Source organism: Erinaceus europaeus, chromosome 13 (assembly GCF_950295315.1).
Source record: "Erinaceus europaeus chromosome 13, mEriEur2.1, whole genome shotgun sequence".
In the NCBI taxonomy this organism is placed as follows: Eukaryota; Metazoa; Chordata; class Mammalia; order Eulipotyphla; family Erinaceidae; genus Erinaceus; species Erinaceus europaeus.
The window spans coordinates 60,823,669-60,844,917 of NC_080174.1; the positions used below are offsets into that span (position 1 = coordinate 60,823,669).

The window sequence follows — 21,249 nt, forward strand, 5'->3', positions numbered from 1 at the left end:
CTGGTTTTTTTTGTCAAAATTATTTTTCTTTTTTTATTATATATATATTTTAAATTTTTTATTGCCACTAGGGTTATTGCTGGGGCTCAGTGCTAGACTGTAAATCCATTGTTTACAGTAGCCAATTTTTTCTTTCTATTTTACTGGATAGGACAAAGAGAAATTGATAGGGGAGGGGGAGGTAGAGAGGGACAGACACCTGCAAACCTGCTTCACTGCTTGTGAAGCTTCCCCCGCAGGTAGGGTAGGGGGGGCTTGAACCCAAATCCTTCCATATGGTAATGTGTGTGCTCAACTGGGTACACTAGTATCCAGCTCCCCAAATCATTTATATATATGCCTTGTCGGTAATTTATAAGTTTCTTAAGAGCAGGAAGAGATCGTTTTGTTTGTCACCTAAGCCTTGCTATTTAGTGCTTTGTAAATCTATTAGCAACAACTAAAAAACACCCCAAGCTCTATGTGCTCTAGATACAGCTGCCCAAACTTCCATATTACTATTTCCAAGATGAATAGAAATAACCCAGAGTTCTGTGTGATCCTAGCAAGATTTCTAATACGTCTCCTGTGCAGTATTTCACAGGTTCACTACCTGCATTGAGACTTTCAGGACTAATCTCATATTGCTTTTTTATGCCCTATAATTCCAAAAAGTCCAGAGCTCTTATGTCATCCCTTAATAGCCAGCTTGCACGATGTATATTTATCTATGAGCAATGTAATAAACTCTCTACATGACTTAGTAATTATTTTCCTTTCCTCCTTAATTTTCTACCACAAAACAAACTGTGGCCCAAAAGGACAGGACTACTTAATGTGAGGACCTGCCACTGATCTGATCCATAAGGCAAGACAACTTGGTCTGAAGATTCACACCCACCCTGGTTCCGGCTCATTATTTGCCTGTAAGGCAAACAATAACTTAAGAACTACTCAAGCTCAACTTTGTTTATCCAAGAATCCATCTCTAGTACTTCTTCCTATCAATATAAATATTCTTTGAAACAAAGCAATAAGAAGGCTGATTTGAGCAATCCTCTATCCTCTTTGTTTCTTCAAATGTCAATAAAGCAGATTTTTCCTTTATACAAAAGCAAGTGTGACAGTATTTGGCTTTCTGTGGCATCAAGCAGAGGGGCCCCTATGTTTCACTTCAATACAACTATCCAGTCAACTGTGTTCTGGCTCTTAAATATAAATTCCATACAGACAGAGTTTTTTTTCTCTCTGCTTTGTCACTGTAACTCCAGAATCTAAAACAGCATTTGGTTTAAGGTAAAGCTCACTAGATATTTGAACAATAAGTAAATAGATACATAATTTAATTGCTAATTCAATCAACAAATATTTGGGTGCCTACAATATATCTTTAGGATACATCAGTGAACAGAAAATGGAAAAGTCTCTTATCCTCATGAGATACAGTATATGCAAAAGAGATGGCACTATATACATATTATATTAAGTGCTCCGAAAAGTATTTAATAAGAAGATATATTTTACTGGGACAGCAAGGAAGATTACAAACAGACCCAGAAGTACAGATACAAATTAGGAACACAAAGAGCAAAGGAAGACTACAGATAAAAATAATATATCAAGACTCTACTTCTTCTTCTAGCGTTTGCCCTTCTTCCGTAGCCAGTCAACAGGTCAGGTTGAAAAAGCTGTCAGGAGCTGCTTGTTGCTGGCTTTGAAAGTGACTGGGATCCATGTGGATTCAGTCAGCTAGAAAGGATCGTCAGTTTCCCCAATGAATGGGTACTCAACTACAGTGTTACCAATTTTACTGAGAAAATGGAGCATACAAGTTATCAACTTTACTGAGAAAAAAATTAACATGCAACACATTGACAGTAAAGTTGTACAATCCATCTCTGCCTGAAGGAAGACTCAAGGGAAACTGTGACAAAGCAGCATCTGGAAAAGTGAACCATGCTCCTTCAGAAATTCAGGGAAAATAAACAAAATCACACACACACACACACACAAAGTTTCTACACAAAAATTTGGGTGCAGGCACTATATCTCTCAGGTATGTATAGCTAAATTACCTTACAAGTAACACCTCTCCTCTGTATCCCCTATCCTCTCAATAACCAAACAGAAAGGAAACACAGCACTATAACCACAGCACCACCTGCTGGCTAAACAATAACACACGTGCTAAATGAGCAAACAGGAAAAATGAGACTTTCCAAAATAGCACTAGGGCAGGGAGTTGGGCAGTAGCGTAGCAGGTTAAGCGCATGTGGTACAAAGCGCAAGGACTGTTGGTTAAGAATCCCGGTTCAAGTCCCTAGGCCCCCACCTGCAGGGGAGTCGCTTTACAGGCAGTGAAGCAGGTCTGCAGGTGTCTATCTTTCTCTCTCTGTCTCTCCCTGTCTTCCCCTCCTTTCTCCATTTCTCTCTGTTCTATCCAACAACAACGACATCAGTAATAACTACAACAATAAAACAACAAGGGCAACAAAAAGGAATAAATAAATATAAAAAATTTTTAAAAACATACAAAAAAAAAAGTACTAGGGCTAATTCCACAGAAGGAATGGCTACAGAAGAAATCCAGGAATATACAGAACTGAAGGACCTGTCAGAGACAGAATTTAGAAAACTCATCATGAAGGTAATTCAAAAATATCAACTCAAGATAGTGAAACATATTCAGGTCTTGAGTGATTTAGTAAGGCAATAAAAATACACCAGCAAAGGAGTCAGGCAGTAGCACAGTGTGTTAAGCGCATATGGTGCAAAGCTCAAGGACCAGCGTAAGGATTCCAGTTCGAGCCCTGGCTCCCCACCTGCAGGGGTATCACTTCATAAGTGGTGAAGCAGGTCTGCAGGTGTCCATCTTTCCCTCTCCCTGTCTTCCCCTCCTCTCTCAATTTCTCTGTCCTAATCAACAATGATGACATCAATAACAACTGCAACAATAAAACAGCAAGGGCAACAAAAAGGGAATAAATATTAAAAATATATACAAGAAAAATTCAAGGCAGAATTACAGGGTATGAAGGACATTTTAAATGTCTATCAGACTCAAATGACAAGTCTAGGCAGCAGAGTCAAGGAGACAGAGGAGACAATATCAGAACTAAAGGATACAATCTGGTTTGTTTGTTTAATTTTTTATTTATTAGATAGAGACAGCCAGAAATCAGGAGGAAAGGGGGTGATAGAGAGGGAGAGAGACAGATATCTGCAGCCTGCAGACCTGCTTCACTACTTGTGAAGCTTTCCCCCTACAGGTGGGAACCTGAACCCGGGTCCTTGCGCATTGTAACATGTACACTCAATCAGGTGTGCCACTACCTCGCCCCTGCCCCCATCTCTCAATTTCTTTTGTATGTATCCAATAATAAATAAAAGTTTTAAAAAATAAAAATAAAGCAAGCTGACTTCCTTGCTGAAAAAATGTAAACAATGACCCACAAAACACGTGAACAAAAGTATTCCAAAGTGGTCTGGGAGGTAGTGGTGGATAAAGCACTGGATTTTTAACCATTAGGTCCCAAGTTCAATCCCCAGCAGCACATGTACCAGAGTGATGTCTGGTTCTTACTCTCTCTGCCTTTCTCATGAATAAATAAATAAATAAATAATTTTTTTAAAAAATATTTCCACAATAAAACACTACAAGAAAAAAATGCACATGGGCCCTGGTTCAAGTCCCCATTTCCCACCTGCAAGGGGAAGCTTTATGTGTGAAGCAGTGCTACAGGTGTTTCTCTTTTGCTCCCCTTTCCCTCTCAATTTCTATCTCTATCCAAAATAACAAATTAAAATATATTTTGAAAAAATAAAAGCACTTTAAAAAAAAGAAAAAATAAAATAAAAATTTAACTTGGGTTCTGCATGTCCACGAGTCCCTAGGTTTGAGCCTGGACACTATATGGAGCACCATGGGTGGTGAAATGGTGCTTAGTGGCTCTTATCTCTGTTTCTCCTCTCTTCTTTCAAAAATAAGAGAATGAGGGCACCAGGTGGTGGCCTACCTGGTTGAACATACACATTGCAATGCACAAAGATCTGGTTTCAACCCCTTAGCCCCTGTCTATAGAGGGAAGACTATGCTACAGTGCTCTCCCTCTCGTTCCTCTTTTCACTCCTGATTTCTCTTTCTCTGCAATAAATAATAAATAAAACAAAATATTGAAAAATGAGAAAATGAAGAATAATATGGCTGAGGGTGGTCATTCAGTGGTGATGGCTATAAGCATGAGGACCTGGCTTCATTTCCCAGCACAATCACAGTATAAAGACAACAAAAGAAAACAAAAAACAAGGCTGGCAAGATAACTCACCTGAGAGAATGCTTGCTTTTCCATACATACACAACCCAGGCTTGAGATATGTCTTTACTGCATTGCAAGTAGCTTTAGTGCTGTCGTGTCTTTCCCCACCCCCTTCTATCTGAAAATATCAGCCTGGAGTAGTGAAGTCCAGGTGACAAAAATAGAATGCTTTGGGGTTAAACTTTTTAATGTGAGTTCTGTAAGTAGTGAAATACAATTAAATTTGGTATAAATAGGATTCAGTACAGTTGTTATTATCATTTTTCATGCTTAGCATGTTTAGCATGTCATTTAAAATTTTCATTTGTAGTAGCAGATGACTGCTAACACAATTTTAAAACTTTGCCTTTTTCTTTTCAGTTTTATCTCTAGATGAATTTCATTTGATTTGACTACTTTTTGATTCAGTCTTATTTTGAATATGTTATCAGACTAGAATAAAAGGAAGATCTATTACTTGTCTCAGGAATTATAGTTCTTTGTGGTCTCCACTATTGTAATGAATTTAACCATTGTGAAAATTCAGGTTTGTAGTTTTGCAATATAAGACTTGCAGTTCAGCTATTTAAGGCAGTAAATGCTGTATTATCATATAACTAGAGTCAGAAAAGTACTGAGCTACATATACTAAAAATCCTTTATATGTCAGATATGTCAAAATCTATTGTATAAATCATCACAACAACCCTGTAAAGGTATTAGCTTTATTTTACAAATGTGAAAAAATGTCCCCAAATTTAAATAACATATTTCTACTGCTTTTTAACTGGTAGGTAGAGCCATGATTTAAATCCAGATTGACTTTATTTCTTTTTTCTTTTTCTTTTTTTTTTTTTTTTTTTTTTTTGCCACCAGGGCTATTGTGACTACCACCATTTCCTGGTGGCCATTTTTCCCCTTTTTTTCATAAAAGTGAGAGACAAAGAGAAAGAAACCTGCAGCAATACTCTATTACTCATGAAGCTTCCTCCCTGCAGGTAGGGACCAGGAGCTTGAACCCAAGTCCCCTCATGCTTGGTAACTTGTGAGTTCTGTCAGGTGTGCCACTACTTGACCTTTCTATTCAACTTTAAATAAAGAAGTTCTGTAACAGTACTTAAAAACTTTAAGAGTTTACTTGCCCCTTGGGAAATTATATTTGCAGAAAATACATCTGATAAACTTTTAGTATCTAAATCTTGCAATTAAATAATAACAAAATTGCTTATCTTGTATAATATGGGCAAAAGATATAAATAAATACATCCCCAAAATATATAAATGGTTGATAAACAGATTGTATTCTCAGAACCTGATTGAATGCACATGTTACAATGCACAGGGACCTGGGTTTGAGACCCCAGTCCCCACCTGCAGGTGGAATGCTTTGTAAGCAGTGTTACATGGCTTGAAACCAGATCTTTGTGCATTGCAATGTGTATGTTCAACCAGGTAGGCCACCACCTGGTCCCCTCATTCTCTTTTGAAAGAAGAGAGGAGAAAAAGAGATAAGAGCCACTAAGCATTATTCTACCACCCATGGTGCTCCATACAGAGCCAAGGTTCAAACCTAGGGACTCACAGACTTGCAGAACCTAAGTTAAAAAATTATTTTATTTTATTTTATTTTATTTTGCCTCCAGAATTATTGCTGGGGCTTGGTGCCTGCACTATGAATCCACTGCTTCTGGAGGCCATTTTTCCCATTTTGTTGCTCTTGTTATTGCCCTTGTTGTTGTTACTATTGTGATTGCTGCTGCTGTTGTTGGATAAAGACAGAGAGAAATCAAGAGAGGAGGAGAAGACAGAGAGGTGAAGAGAAATACAGACACTGCAGACCTGCTTCACCACCTGTGAAGTGACCCCCTTGCAGGTGGGGAGTCAGGGCCTCGAACTGGGATATGTTGGTCCTTGCACTTTGCACCATGTATGTTTAACCCGCTACACTACAGCCCGGCCCCCTCAAGTTAAAATTTTATTTTATTTCTTCTTTTTTTAAGGTGCTTTTCTTTTTTCAAATGTATTTTTATTTGTTATTTTGATAGAGATGGAGAGAAATTGAGAGAGAAGGGGAAGGAAAAGAAAGAGAAGCACCTGTAGCACTGCTTCACTACTCATGAAGCTTCCCCTTGCAGGTGGGAACTGAAGACTTGAACTTGGGTCTGTGTGCATTTTTTTTCTTGTAGTATTTTTTTGTAGCAACCTTTTATTCACATGTGTCTTGTGGGTCACTATTTATATTTTTCTGCAAGGAAGTCAGCTTGCTTTATTTTTATTTTTTAAAATTTATTTATTATTGGATATAGACATAAAGAAATTGAGAGGGGAGGGGGAGATAGAGAGGGAGAGAGACAGAGAGACACCTGCAATCCTATTTTACCACTTGTGAAGCTTTCCCTCTGCAGGTGGGGACCAGGGGCTTGAACCTGGGTACTTGCACACTGTAATGTGTATGATTAACTTGTAGTAAGTTGTGCTCTACCAGATGCACAATCACTCAGTACCCAAAATTCAATTTCTAACATGGTAAATGTTGATAGATATGAATGCATAGACATTCTTTAGATGTTCTTGGTGATTTTTATCAATTTAAAGAGATCCTGAGGTTCAAAGTTTTTAAATGATGTAATGAATTGATTAGAAAATGTGTATTTGGGGTGAGGAGATGGTGCATCTGGTTGAGAGCATATGTTACAATGCTCAAACTATTGGGTTCAAGCCCCAAGTCCCTATCTGCAGAGGGAAGCCCATGAACCACATAGCAGTGCTCTCTTTTAAAATTTAAAATCTCTCTCTTTTAAAATTTATTTATTATTGCACAGAGACAGAGATAAATTGAGAGGGGAGTGGGAAATAGAGAGTCAGAGAGACACCTGCAAACCTGCTTCAGCACTTGTGAATCTTCCCCCCTTCAGGTGGGGACAGGGGGCTTGAACCTGGGTCCTTGTGCACTGTAATATGTGTGCTTAACCAGGTGTTCCACCACCTAGCTCCTCTTTCTCTCTCTCTCTCTTTCTCTAGTTCCCCTTTCTCTCTCAATTTATCTCTCTCTTACCCATAATAAATAAATAAAATTTAAAAAAATTAGAAAATGTATTTGAACCTTCAGATTCAAAATAAACTATGGTTTGTCAAACTTCTAAATAATTCATTTTCCTCTTTTGATTAATTTATTCTGATTAGTACAACTATACATATTAATTATTCCCTATTGTGACTGTGCTAAACAGTAGACTTGTTTTTTTATTTTTTTATTATTTTTATGTATTTACTGGGTAGAGATAGCCAGAAGTCAAGAGAGAAGGGAGTGATTGAGTGGGAAAGAGAGAAACACCTGCATCCCTGCATCACCACTCATGAAGCTTTCCTCTTCAGGTGGGAGCCAGGGGCTCAAACCCAGGTCCTTACTCACTGTAACATTAACTCAACCAGGTGCACCACCATCCAGCCCCCCTAAACGATAAATTTGTAAAAATAAACAACAACTTGAAGGTTGTTCTTTTTAAACCTCCTTTTTCTGTTACAAGAGTCAGAGTCACTTTTTACATTCACTCTTTATTCTCACCAATTCAATCTTTTTTTTTTTTCCCCTTAACATAGCACTGCTCAGTTTGACTCAGTTTGGTTCATAGTGGTATCTTGAAACTTCAGGCTTGAAAGTCTCTTTGCATAACTATTATGCTATCTCCCCTGCCCACCAATGCAATCTTTTTTTTCTTCAAATATTTTAGTTATTTTAAAATTTTTTCTTTATTGGGGATTGATGGTTTATAGGCAACAGTAAAATAAAATAGTTTGTACATGCATAACATTTCTCAGTTTTCTATTACAATACAATCCCCACTAAGTCCTCTTTTGCCATCATGTTCCAGGACTTAAACCCTCACCTCCCCCCACCACGTACACACCCCAGAGTCTTTTACTTTGGTGCAATACACCAACTTCAGTCCAAATTCTGCTTAGTGTTCTCCCTTGAAAATCGTTTTTTAATTAATTAATTAATTTAGAGAGATCGAGAGGGAAGGGAAAGACAGAGAGGGAGAGAGAAGCAGAGATACCTGCAACACTGCTTCACTGCTTCAAAGCTTTCCTCTTAGGTGTGGCCTGGGACTTGAACCTAGCTATATGTGTGTTCAACCAGGTGTGTCACAACCCAGCCTTCCTAATCATTGCACTGAAAATGATCTATCTTAAAATCAAATCTGGCCATGAAAATGGCAAGGAAAAAAAGGCCAATGGGAATGGTGGATTTATTGCAGTGCTGGCACTGAACCCCAGTGATAACCTTGGTGACTTTTTTTTTTTTAAATCAGTTTTGAAACCACAAAGATTTCACATTAGGGCTGTAGAGATAGCACAATGGTCATGTGAAAAGACCTTCTAGCCTGCGGTTCTGGAGATCCCATGTTCAATCCCCAGTACGACCATAAGCCAGAGCTGGGCAGTGATCTGGTGTTTCTATCTCCCTTTCATTAATAAATAAATAAAAATGTTTAAAATACTTCACAATAAAATATAAACATATTGTTTCACTTTTTTAGATTATAAAATTTGGTTACCCTGTGCTAAATCTTCACATAAACTCAACTGGAGTGTAAACCCAACAAGGACGTCAAAACAAGCCAGGGAATATAAGAGTTGCAATTTTCAGGATACCACAGTCCTATCCAGCCAAAATCAATCATCACCGTCTGGCTCCCTATAAACAACTGAACTTGTGCACCTGCTTTGTAGAGTAAATTTCAAATGCATAAGAAAGATAGACCTTTGATAATCTGAGTTTAAGCTAAATGTCCACTCTTACCTCCCATTTCTTTTATGTTCTACCTTCACATACATGCTCATCATTTCTCAAAAATATGCATTCTTTTACACTTGTAAGCTGTACACTTAGTTCCTCCTACTTAAAATGCCCTTCCCACATTCATTTCCTCAAACTTTCAGCATCTGAAGAATTCCTCTACTTCACTTTCAAAATCCAACAACACATAAAGATGGGAAACATAAACTCTCATTAAGCACAGAATTTGGCAAATAGTAACCCTTCATTAAATGTACTTACAGTGATTTGAAAAAATATTTTATTAGTGATTTAGTAATGATCAATAAGATTGTGGGATAAGAGGGGAACAATTTCATATAATTCCCACCATCAGAGTTCTGTATCCCATACCCTTCACAGGAAGCTTCCTTATTCTTTATCCCTCTAGGAGTGTGGACCAAAGATATTTATGGAGTGCGGAAGGTGAGAGGTGTGGCTTTTGAAATTGCTTCTCCACTGGACATGGGCATTGACCAGTTGATCCATACTCTCAGCCTGTTTCTATCTTTCCCTAGTAGGGCAGGGCTCTGGGGAGGTGGGGTTCCAGGACACACTAGTGAGGTCTTCTGCCCAGGGAAGTCAGGTTGGCATCACAGTAGCAGGAAACAGTCAATACATCTACTTTCAAGCTCTCCCAAAAGATCGAAGGCACATGATACAGCAATTTTTTAACGCAATGTTAGGACATTCGGGATGCTGACACCACCGCTTAATAGGCTCCCAGAGACAATTTCCTCATTGTTCTATCTTAGAGGTGAAGAGAAAGATAGAAAAGATACTACAACACCACTATTCATAGAGCTCCACTGGCGCCAACCTTAAACCTCTCATTTGGTGTGTGCTCAAATCTAAGGTCTCATGCATAGTAAAGGGGGTGTCCTACCAGGTAAACTAGCTCCTAGACGAAATTTCTACAACAATTCTAAAAGTGGGTATTATGAGTCCATATTAGAGACCAATATGCTGCTTCTGAAAGAGGGAAAGTAACAATAAAACTGTGGAGTTAGTAAAGCACAGTCTGAACTTGAACCCTAATCCTTGTAATGCTGAGATCTATGAAGTTATTCCCAGGCTCTACTCCCTTTATCTTTTAATTCAAATAACAATAGTATTCCAGGTTATACTTCTTTTTTATTTTAATAAAGAAGTTTTATTATCTTTATATTAGATAGAGACAGCCAGAAATCAAGAAGAATGAGAGAAAACGGGAAAAAAACAAACCAGATACTTGCTGAATGGCTTCCAGCATTATTTTTATTTTTAAATAATAATTATTTCTTATTTAAATTGTAATCTAAAAGTTTTGTCCATTTCCTCCAAGTTCTCTAGCTTGGTGGCATACAGTTGTTGATAGAAGGCTTGCATAGTATTTTGGATTTCTGTGGTATCTGTTGTGTTAGCTCTTCTTTCATTTACAATCCTATTTATTTGAGTCTTCTTCTGTCTTTCTTTGTGAGTCTGGTAAGGGCTTGTCGATTTTGTTTACTCTTTCAAAGAACCAACATTTAGCTTCGGTGATCTTTTGTATGGCTCTCTTATTTTCAGTTATTTATTTCTTTCCTAATTAGTGATTTCAGTCCTTCTGGTTGCTTTAGGGTTCCTTTGTTGTTGTTGTTCTTCTAAGTCTTTAAGGTGTGTAGTCAGGTTGTTTATTTGAGCTTTTTCTTGTTCCCTAATGTATACTTGTATGGCTATGAACTTCCCTCTCAGTACTGCCTTAACTATGTCCCAAATATTCTGATAGCTCAGGTCTTCATTTTTACTGACCTCTTGAAACATTTTGATTTCTTACTTAATGTCCTCTTTGACCCAGTAGTTGTTAAGTAGTGTACTACTGTTGAGTTTCCATATGTGGGAGTTTTACTAATTTTTTGTTTATTGTTAAGTGTTAATTCCACTGTGGTCTGAGAAGATGCTTGGGATGGTTTCAATGTTCTTGAATTTGTTGACACTGTCTTTTTGGCCTGGCCTTGAGAATCTTTCCTTGAGAATGACTCATGTGGACTTGAACAGAATGTGTATCCCAGTTTTAGGGGGGGTGAATGACTCTGAAAATGCCCAATAGATCTAGTTTATCTATCTCTTCACTTAGCCCCCTTGTTTCTTTATTGATTATCTGCCTGGATGATCTGTCAAGTTGAGAGTGGGACTATTACTGTATTGTTTTTAATATATTGCTATATAGATGTTTGTTGTATTTAGATTGCCTCTCATTGGGTGCATAGATGTTAATAATTAAGTCCTCTTGATTGGCTGATCCTCTGAGCATTAAGTAATGTCCATCCCTATTTTACTTTATTTTATTTTATTTATTTTAAGGTCTATCGTGTCAGATATGAGAGTAGCTGTTACTGTCTTTATTTGTGGTTCATTAGTTTGTATTATGTTTTCCACCCTTTCACTTTGAGTCTGTGTTTGTCCTGTTGTTAGGTGGGATTCCTGCAGACAACATATGGTTGTGTTGTGTTTTCTGATTCACCTTCCTACTCTCTGCCTATTAAAAGGTAAATTCAGGCCATTGACATTTATTGATATTATAGATTGAAGATATTTTAATGCCATTATTCTAAATTTTTAGAGTGTTCTGATATATGGCATATTTATGTTGGTGTTGTAACTGTCTATAGGAGACCTTTCAAAACTTCTTTCAGGGCAGGCTTGGTGACAGTTCCTTCAACTGTTGCTTGTCTGAGAAGGTTTTTATGCCTCCATCTAGTCTGAATAACAGTCCAGCAAGATATAGTAGTCTTGGTTGAAAGACTTTCTCATTGAGCACTTGATAGATATCTTGCCACTCCCTTCTTGCCTTTAGTGTTTGTGGAGAAATCTGCTACTAATCTTATGGGTTTTCCTCTGTAGGTGACCCTTTTTTCTTTTCTCTTGCAGCCTTCAGGATCCTTTTTTTATCTTGATTCCTTTTCGTTCTAACTGTGATGTATCTTGTTGTCTTTAGGTCTGGGGTTAATTCTGTTTGGGACCCTCTGAGCTTCTTGAACCTTTATGTCTTTTATGTTGTCTAGAGTAGTTCTGAGCTTTTATGTCCTATAGAATGCTTTCTTCCCTCTCTCCTTTTCTTCCTCTGGTAAGCCAATAATGAGCATATTATTTCCTTTGAAGTCATCCCATATGTCTCTGTTGTTGTTTTCAGTATCTCTTAATCTTTTTCTTCTTTCTTAGTTTTCTCTAATTCATCCTTGATCTTGTTAATTCTGTTTTCTGCCTCATTTATTCTATTCTTTCTCCCCTCTCTTGTTTTCTGTAGCTCAGCTATTTTGTTACTGTGTTCCGATACTAGTTGTGTTCTTAGCTCAGCTATTTTAGACTTCTGCTCTCTAATTACCTAGAGATAGTGTTTTCTTTTGGAGTCTCATTTGCTGCTTACCCATTTCTGATGATAGTTTTTTCAAAAGCTTTATTCATTCCTGTGATTAATGTCTCAATTATGATACTATCTTGGATGTTGGCCTCATTCTTATGTGCTTCTACCTTTGGGGGGCTTTTAGCTGAAATTTTTTCCTGGTTCTTTTCTCTAGTGTTTTTTCTTGATTTAACCATTGTATATGATGTGTTATGAGGTCCCTCTCTCAGTAATTTTCAATCCACTGATCACTCTTGCCTGGATTGACTTGTGTCTAAGTAAAGTACTTAAAGAGTTCACAGTTCCGACCAGTCAACGTCCATGTTCAGGAAGCAATTACAGAAGCCAGACCCTCCACCTTCTGCAACCCACGGAGACCCTGGGTCCATGCTCCCAGAGGGATAGAGAATGGGAAAGCTATCAGAGGAGGGGGTGGGATATGGAGATTGGGTGGTGGGAATTGTGTGGAGTTGTACCCCTCCTACCCTATGGATTTGTTAACTTGTCCTTTCTTAAATAAAAAATAAATTAAAAAAAATTTTAAAAAAAGAGTTCACAGTTGTAGAAATTAACAGTTGTTTAAATGTTATCTCAATCCTTGAGTTGAAGCACAATGGTTGTTAAGCCCTATTATGTTCTTTTCTTTCCCTGTAGGCTATGGGAGCCTAAGGCCTTTGTAACTATAAGTAGATTTTTTAGCTTAGTTACTCACTTCTGACCTAGAGATAAAACAAGGTGGGGGAGAGATAGCACAGTAGTTATGCAAAGAGATTCCCATTTCCTGGGGTTCCAAAGCCCCAGCCCCAATATGGCTACTCTTAATGCAGCCAGAGCCAAGCCAGACAGCACTCCTTGGCTCCATGAGTTTCTAAAAAAAATAAAATAAAATCTTATTTTATTCAGTGGGTTCTGAGGCAATGACTCAATGTGTCTCCCAGTTTATCAGGAGAATAATGTGGAAAGACTCCCACTATATAACCCTACTTGCAAATCACCAGGAGTGTATGTCTTCTCCTGAGTTGCCCCATCAACTCTCTTTCCTTGATTTCAGCACAGGGTCTCCTGGCTGCTGCTCCAGCCTCCACAGGACAGTAGCAGTGGAGACTCACAGTTGCATTTTAGTGAGCCTTAGGGGATCCTTTCCTCCTTTCAGTAGTATTTTTGTTGGTAAAACAGACTGGAGGTGGAGCCTCAACTGGCAGATTTCTGGACTGTTACTAGTTGTCCTGAGTAGATACAGGCTTATAACCCCAGGAATCTCTCCTTAAGTTCTTCTGTGTCCATGAGCCACATGTGTTTGCATTCACCCATGACTTGGTGGGTTCCCATTGTGATCCTAGTCTTGTCTTGTTGTATTTTCAAGTAATCTTCTTTGCTATTCTAATTGACTGAGGTGAGGAGAGGAGGGGAAGAGAGGGGATAGAAGGAGAGGGGAGAGGAGGGGAGCAGAGGGACGTAGCAGCTGCAACTCTGTAGCCCCGCCTCCCCACATTATATATTTTTGTTTCTTAGTGGTAAATTAGTAGACCATATATATGCCAGTTTATTTCTGGACTCTCTTTTATATTGACCTATGTGACTTTTTATGCCAAAACCATAATGTTTTTAATAATATAGTTGTCTAATATAATTTAAATCAAGAAATGTCTTAGTCTTTCTCAAAGCTGCTTCACCAGAGTGATTCTCTGATTCTAAGAATTACACTGAATGTGTACATTGCTTTGAGTAGTATGAACAATTTAGCAACTTAGTACTTTTTTTTTAATATTTTTTATTTTTATTTATTTATTCCCTTTTGTTGCCCTTGTTGTTTTTTATTGTTGTAGTTATTATTGTTGCTGTCGTCGTTGTTGGATAGGACAGAGAGAAATGGAGAGAGGAGGGGAAGACAGAGAGGAGGAGAGAAAGATAGACACCTGCAGACCTGCTTCACCGCCTGTAAAGCGACTCCCCTGCAGATGGGGAGCCGGGGTTCGAACCGGGATCCTTATGCCGGTCCTTGTGCTTTGCGCCACCTGCACTTAACCCGCTGCGCTACAGCCCGACTCCCAACTTAGTACTTCTAATCCATGAGCACAGAATATCTTTCCATTCATGTTTTTGTTGTTGTCCCATCTTTGCTTTATACTTTTAAGTACAGAGAGAGGTATTTTACATTTTTGGTATAAGTGGGATTGTTCTCAATTTATGTTGTTAATTGATTATTAGTATGTAGAAATGCAACTGACTTTATATTTATTTTGTACCATGCAAAAAATATGTAGGAGGCATTATACATTTTTGGTGTAATTGTAAATGGGACTGTGCTCTTAATTTCTGTTGCCAATCATTGATTATTAGTATGTAGAAATCTAACTGATTTTGTATCATGCAGCTTAACTTACTGAATTTATTAGTTTCAAGTGGGGTGTGTGTGTGTGTGTGTTCCATAGTGTTTTCAATAGATAGTATCACAACATTTGCAAACAGATAGTTTTACTCTTCCTTCCTTATTAAGGTGCCTTTTCTTGCCTTGCCTTTATTTATTTTTTCTTTTATGTTTTGGATTTAGTTTAGGACTACCAGTAATATGGCAAATAAGAGTGGTAAGAGTAGGCATCCTTTTACTTTCCTGCTCTTATAGGAAAATATTTGTTTCTGTTTTGGTTTCTTTTCCCCCCACTATTGACTATTATTTTAGCTATAGGCTTCTCATGTATGTCATTTATATGTTGAGATACATTCCGTATTCATTAGATTGAGAGTTTTGTTTTGTTGTTTTTGATAGAGGGTGAGAGAAAAGAAAGGAGACAGAAGCAGAGTGAAAGAGATCATAGCACCAGAGCTTCCTTCAGTGTGGTTGTTGACAGGCCTGAAGCTGGGTTACACACATGACAAAGCAGCACATTATACAAGTGAAATATTTTTCTGGCCTTAAAGATCTACTTTTAATATATTTGAAACTTTTTTTTGTTTTATCGTTGCATTGTAACATAGATTTCCAGTATGTACCACCGAAAATCAAGATGTGTAAATGAGAAAGTGTCTCAGTGAATAGGACACACGCTTTACATTCATTGAGGCTCCCAGTTTGATCCCTGGCATCACATATGATGAAATGGTGCTCTGATCTTTCTCATAAAATAAACAATTTAAAAGAAAGAAAATAAAAATGTGATTCCTCTTTGTATTTACTCATATCCTCCCATAGCCCTATAGCTTCTCCCTTTCTTTCTGACAATCACTAATTGGTCTTATAGCCTAAAAGTTTATTACTGTTTTTATTTAGCTCATCTGTTTGTTTTCTCTATATGCTACATAAGTGAAGTCATATGGTGTTTGTCTTTCTCCATCTGTCTTACTTCATTTAGCATAATACCCTGAGGTCCAACCATACTGTTGCAATGGCAGGATTTCACCTCTCTTTATCACTGAATAATATTTCATTGTATGTATATATAGCACAAGAAACATAACAGTTTTTTAACTCAAAAATTAAGTCATGGTAGATTTTATTTTTTAATTATATATTTTTCATTTAAAAATTTCATTGGTAGTCAGGCGGTAGCACAGCGGGTTAAGCGCAGGTGGCGCTAAGCACAAGGACCAGTGTAAGGATCCTGGTTCGAGCCCCCGGCTCCCCACCTGCAGGGGAATCGCTTCACAAGCGGTGAAACAGGACTGCAGGTGTCTATCTTTCTCTCCTCTTCTTTGTCTTCCCCTCCTCTCTCCATTTCTCTCTGTCCTATCCAACAACGAGATCAACAACAACTACAACAATAAAACAACAAGGGCAACAAAAGGGAATAAATAAATATTAAAAAATATTTTTTTAAAAATTTCATTAATGATTTAATAATGGCTTATAAGATTAAAAAACTATAGGAGTATAAGCCCACCACCATAGTCCTTCCATCCATCCTAGAATGACTATAGTCTTCACAAAGTCTTTTTTTTTAATATTTATTTTATTTATTTATTTTCTTTTTGTTGCCCTTGTTGTTTTATTGTTGTAGTTATTATTGTTGTTGTCGTTGTTGGATAGGACAGAGAGAAATGGAGAGAGGAGGGGAAGACAGAGAGGAGGAGAGAAAGATAGACACCTGCAGACCTGCTTCACCGCTTGTGAAGCGACTCCCCTGCAGATGGGGAGTCGGGGTTCGAACCGGGATCCTTATGCCAGTCCTTGTGCTTTGCGCCACCTGCGCTTAACCCGCTGTGCTACAGCCCGACTCCCTTCACAAAGTCTTAAAGACATTTTGGTTGCATTACCCAGGGCAAGAGGGATGCTCCAGAAATAATGAAGTAGCACTACAGGTATCTTTCTGTCTCTCTATCTCTCTCCCCAATACCTCTCCATTTCTCTGTCTCTACAAAAATAAATGAATGAATAAATAAATACTATAATTAATTTCTCTCTTTTAAATGTAAGGCATAGCTGTGTAGATCCATGATGACTCCTAGTGAAGTATGTGTTTTTGACCTGCTTGTTGGCATAATCAAAGCTTACTTTACCTATAAGACTGAATGTGATTTATTAAGTTTTTGGGCAGTGCCCAGGCCTTATTTAGCATACTCTAAAGCATACTAAACAATTTATGAAGCTAATATTGAGATTTCCCATATGTTCCATATCCACTGTCCCTTATTACTAACATCTTTTATTTGCATGTGCCATAATTAATGAACCAATGTTGATACATTATAATTAGCCAAAAATTATGCTTTATTCATATTTCCTTAGTTTCCTTCTGATTTCCCATTTCTGTTTCAGAATTCCATCCAGCATACCACATTGCATCTAGTTAACATGTATTCATAGATGCCTTGAGCAGTGACAGTCCCTGAAACTATCCCTGCTTATTATCTTAATAACTTTGATGACTGTTGGTAAGATAGTTTGTGAAATATCTCTCAGTGAAGTTTTGTCAGATGTTTTCCTATTAGTAGATTAGCATATGGATTTTGGGAGGGATACCATAGAAGTAAAGTGTAAGGAATCCAGCGGTAGTGCAACGGGTTGCGCAGAGCACAAGGATCAGCATAAGGATCCCAATTCCAGCCCCCGGCTCCCCACCTGCAGGGGAGTAACTTCACAAGCTGTGAAGCAGGTCTGCAGGTGTCTGTCTTTCTCTCCCCCTCTGTCTTCCCCTACTTCCCCTACTTCTCTCTGTCCTATCCAACAACGATGACATCGATAACAACAATAAGTACAACAATAAAACAACAAGGGTAACAAAAGGGAATAAATAAATATTAAAAAAAGAAGTAAAGTATAATTCTCTTTACATTATATCAAGGATACATTCTATCAATGTGATATTAACCCTGATCCCTGGGCTAAGACAGTGTTTCTTAGGCTATTAAAAAAAAAAAAAAACTTTTCATATTGAATTCTTTGGAAGAAAGTTAATATACACAGCTCATGCTTGAGTATTATACCCCCTTATGGACTGAATGTGTAAATAATTTGGATTTTTTAAAAGTGATTTATAGTCTTTTTTTTACTGAAGGTATCTCACATACTTTTGGGGTGCATATAAAACGGTGTAACATTCCTGCTCTGATCATTGGAGCAGTGTTTCCTTTTCATTTGTGTGACTAGGGAAGGTCTGGGTGAGCTGTGTGCATCTGAGGTATGGCAACCTGGAAGGGACAGATTTCTTAAGCCAGGGCCTGCTTGGGAATTTAGAAGAGGATGCAGGTCAGGGAGGGGCTGAGGAGAGTGGGGTGCAGTGGCCCCCACTTTTTGAGTTTCTCAGTTGCTGTAAACTAAATTGTCAGTGATCAGCCACTGTGGTTCTCACTTCCTAATAACTCAAACCTGGGGCCGGTTCATTGACTAAGGAGGAGGCTGTTGTGTCATGCGTCCTTTTGGGTGTCTCTCAGCTGACATATACTTTAGAGCTCAGATAGATGCACTGGCCACAGGGCAGAGGTCTTTATGTTCACGGTGAGAGATTGTGGTGAAGTTTGCAAATTGAAGTTGGATACAGGCAGTGCTGAATCAATACCACTGGGTCGGTTTTAGGATGGGGGTGGGCGTTTTTTTGTTTCCTGATACAGTGCCAAATGGTCAAGCTAATTCACTGGCCTTGGTGCCATTGAAGACTGTGTCTCAAGTGTCCATGTACTCGTCAGAGCTGTCTGCATTCTCTGCATGCCCCAGACCTTCTAAAGGGAACCAAAGAAGTCTCGTTTCCATGCCTGAGCTTGCTCTTGAGCACATTCACCTCCCAGCCCATGGCGTTGTTGCTCTCTGTGGCCTCATCCAGCTCCCACTGCAGCTTCCTGAGGTTGACTTTGATGCTCTGTGACTCCTCCACTGCCTCCTCCAGCTGCCTCTTGAGCTGCTTGACCCTCATGTTGCCCTTCTCGTCCCGTTCCTTGTACTGCTCAGCCATCTTGCACTCATCCTCCACCTGCAGCAGGACCTCTTTCAGCTTCTTGTCCTGCTTCAGTGACTTGGCCACTGCCTGCTTCTCCCTGGCTTCCTGGTCCACCTGCTCCTCCAGCTGAGCAACCTTGGCCTCCAGTGCAACAATGGTGAACTTGACCTGCAGCTTGCTTCAGAGCTGGAGCTCCTTGTTCTGGACCTTCAGCTGCTGCCATGTGCTCTCAGTCTTCTGGCCCATGCTGCACTCTGGAATTTTTCTTTTTTCTTTTTCTATCAGTACAGGCTTCTGGATAATTATTTTATACTTTTTTTTTAAAGATTAAGTCAAATTTTTATTTTCATCAAATCCCATTTCCAAATAACCTAAAAAAAAGATGTATGTATATAAATGTATGTATGTATTTGAAAGGGAGAGAAGGAACTCTGTCACATGCAATGCTAGGGATAGAAACTAAGGGTCTGATGTTTGAGTCCAGCACATGCCATTCACTGTGCCACCTCCTATGATGCTTACTTGGTTTTCTTATTCCTGTTATTACAGCTTTAGCCACTGGGAGCTTTTAAAAATTGGCTCCTATGTCCTTTTGTTATAACCCAGTTTGTAGATTTTTCCTTTTTTCTTTTTTTTTTAAGATTTGTTTATTTGTTTCTAACAGTGGGAAGTGGGGAGCAAGAGCACCATTCTGATATTTGCAGTGTGGAGAGTAAAACCTAAAATGTCATGCCTAAAAGTCCTGTACCACCTCCCAACCCGTTATTGTAGGCTTCTTTAAGCACTTCTACTAGGTTAATTTTTGGTGCAACATATCTATTTACTTGTCAACCCTTTATATTTGGGTTTTGCTTAGAATGTCACTTTTCCATTGCTTTTGTTTTCTTTATAAAATTTGCAGCCATGATAAATTAGGTTGCTTGCTTTATGGATTTTATGTATCATTTAATTATATGAAATAAACTTAATTTATGACTAATAAAAATTATTAAGAGGAAGTTCATAAGTGTGTTTTCACAGTGAATAAATTGTGTTTTTTAACTTTTTTATTAGTAATTTATAAAATTACAAAATGACAGGTACAATTCCACAGTGTTCCCACCACCAGAGTGCTGTGTCCCTATTCCCTCCATTGGAAATTGCAGTGATTCTCCCAAGGTCATAAATACAAGTTGACTATTATTTCTATAACTATTTGTCGATATTTTCCCCCCATTTTTTCCTATGGTCCTGCTTTCTCTTCTGTTTTAAGTCACAGATACACCTATTACTACTTCCAAATGGAGGAATTAAAGAAAGAGCAGATTTACAGGGAAGCAGTGTCAGAAGTATAGGCTGAATTCAGTAATACATATGTGTTCAGTATAATGTGTCTGTGAGGCATGTGGTGACATCAGGTAGATAGTTGAATGTAAGGATTTCAAGTTTATAATATATTCTGAATGATGAAATGTAAATAGCTGTTTTGGAATAGTCAGTATATAACCTGAAACTTTGGTATAAAGCCCAGTTCAATGCACAGTTGAATAAAATACCTCAGTACACTTGTGTACTTCATTGGGGGGAAAAAGTGGTTTGTTGTGATTTAACCTTTATTTTATTTTGTTTTAGCAAGAATTCTGACTTTTCTTTTTCCATGGGTGAAAAGTTAAGGTAAAATACTACTGTTAGTGACTCTCATACCACCAACTTTTACTAGAAATTTTATATTCTACACTAGCTCAAGTTACACTTGCCTACCACCATCTCTCATCTTTCTGCTTTTTTCCAATCTAAACCAAAAAGAAAGGGAATGATTCTGCTTACATTTGCACTGTTTTCCTAGGATTACCCTCTGCTGATTTTTCCAGTCTGTGTGGTAATTCTCTCTTGAATTCTTCTCCTCTGCTATTTCCTATTCTTTGAAGGCTGGAGTTGTTATAAAAGCTCATTGGCATCAGACACAGTAGATCCAAAAGATTATTCATTAACTTTTCTCTAAGACCCACAGCCTTTTCTAAGCCTTATTCTATTTTTAGAATACATTTGAACAGGGGCTGAGCATTGATGCACCTGGTTGAGTACATGTTACCATGTGCAAGGACCTGGGTTTGAGCCCCCTCTTCCCACCTGAAGGGGGAAAAGCTTCATAAGCAGTGAGGGAGGTCTGCAGGTGTCTGTCTCTCTCCACCTCCCTCTCCCCATTTCAACTTCTCTCTGCCCTATCAAATAAAATAGAAAGGGGAAGTGGGGGGAGGGGGCAGAGAGCTGCTGGAAGCAGTGGATTTGTAGTGTCAGTTCCGAGCCCCAACAATAACCCTGATAGAAAAAAAAAATATATATATATATATACATTTGAACTGTTTGTGTAACTTTTACACATTGCTTATATGTGATATTTAGTTTGAAATTTATTTCCCCATAGAAACAATATTATAAATAACTCCA

The 21,249-nt window shown here is 38.2% G+C and overlaps 1 protein-coding gene and 1 pseudogene across 2 annotated transcripts in view; one reads left to right on the forward strand and one right to left on the reverse strand.

Moving 5' to 3' along the window:
• Positions 1-21,249, forward strand: part of ZSWIM5 (zinc finger SWIM-type containing 5) — a 205,288-nt gene that overhangs the window by 67,528 nt on the left and 116,511 nt on the right. The window lies entirely within an intron of this gene.
• Positions 18,510-19,273, reverse strand: LOC103120567 (myosin-11-like; annotated as a pseudogene).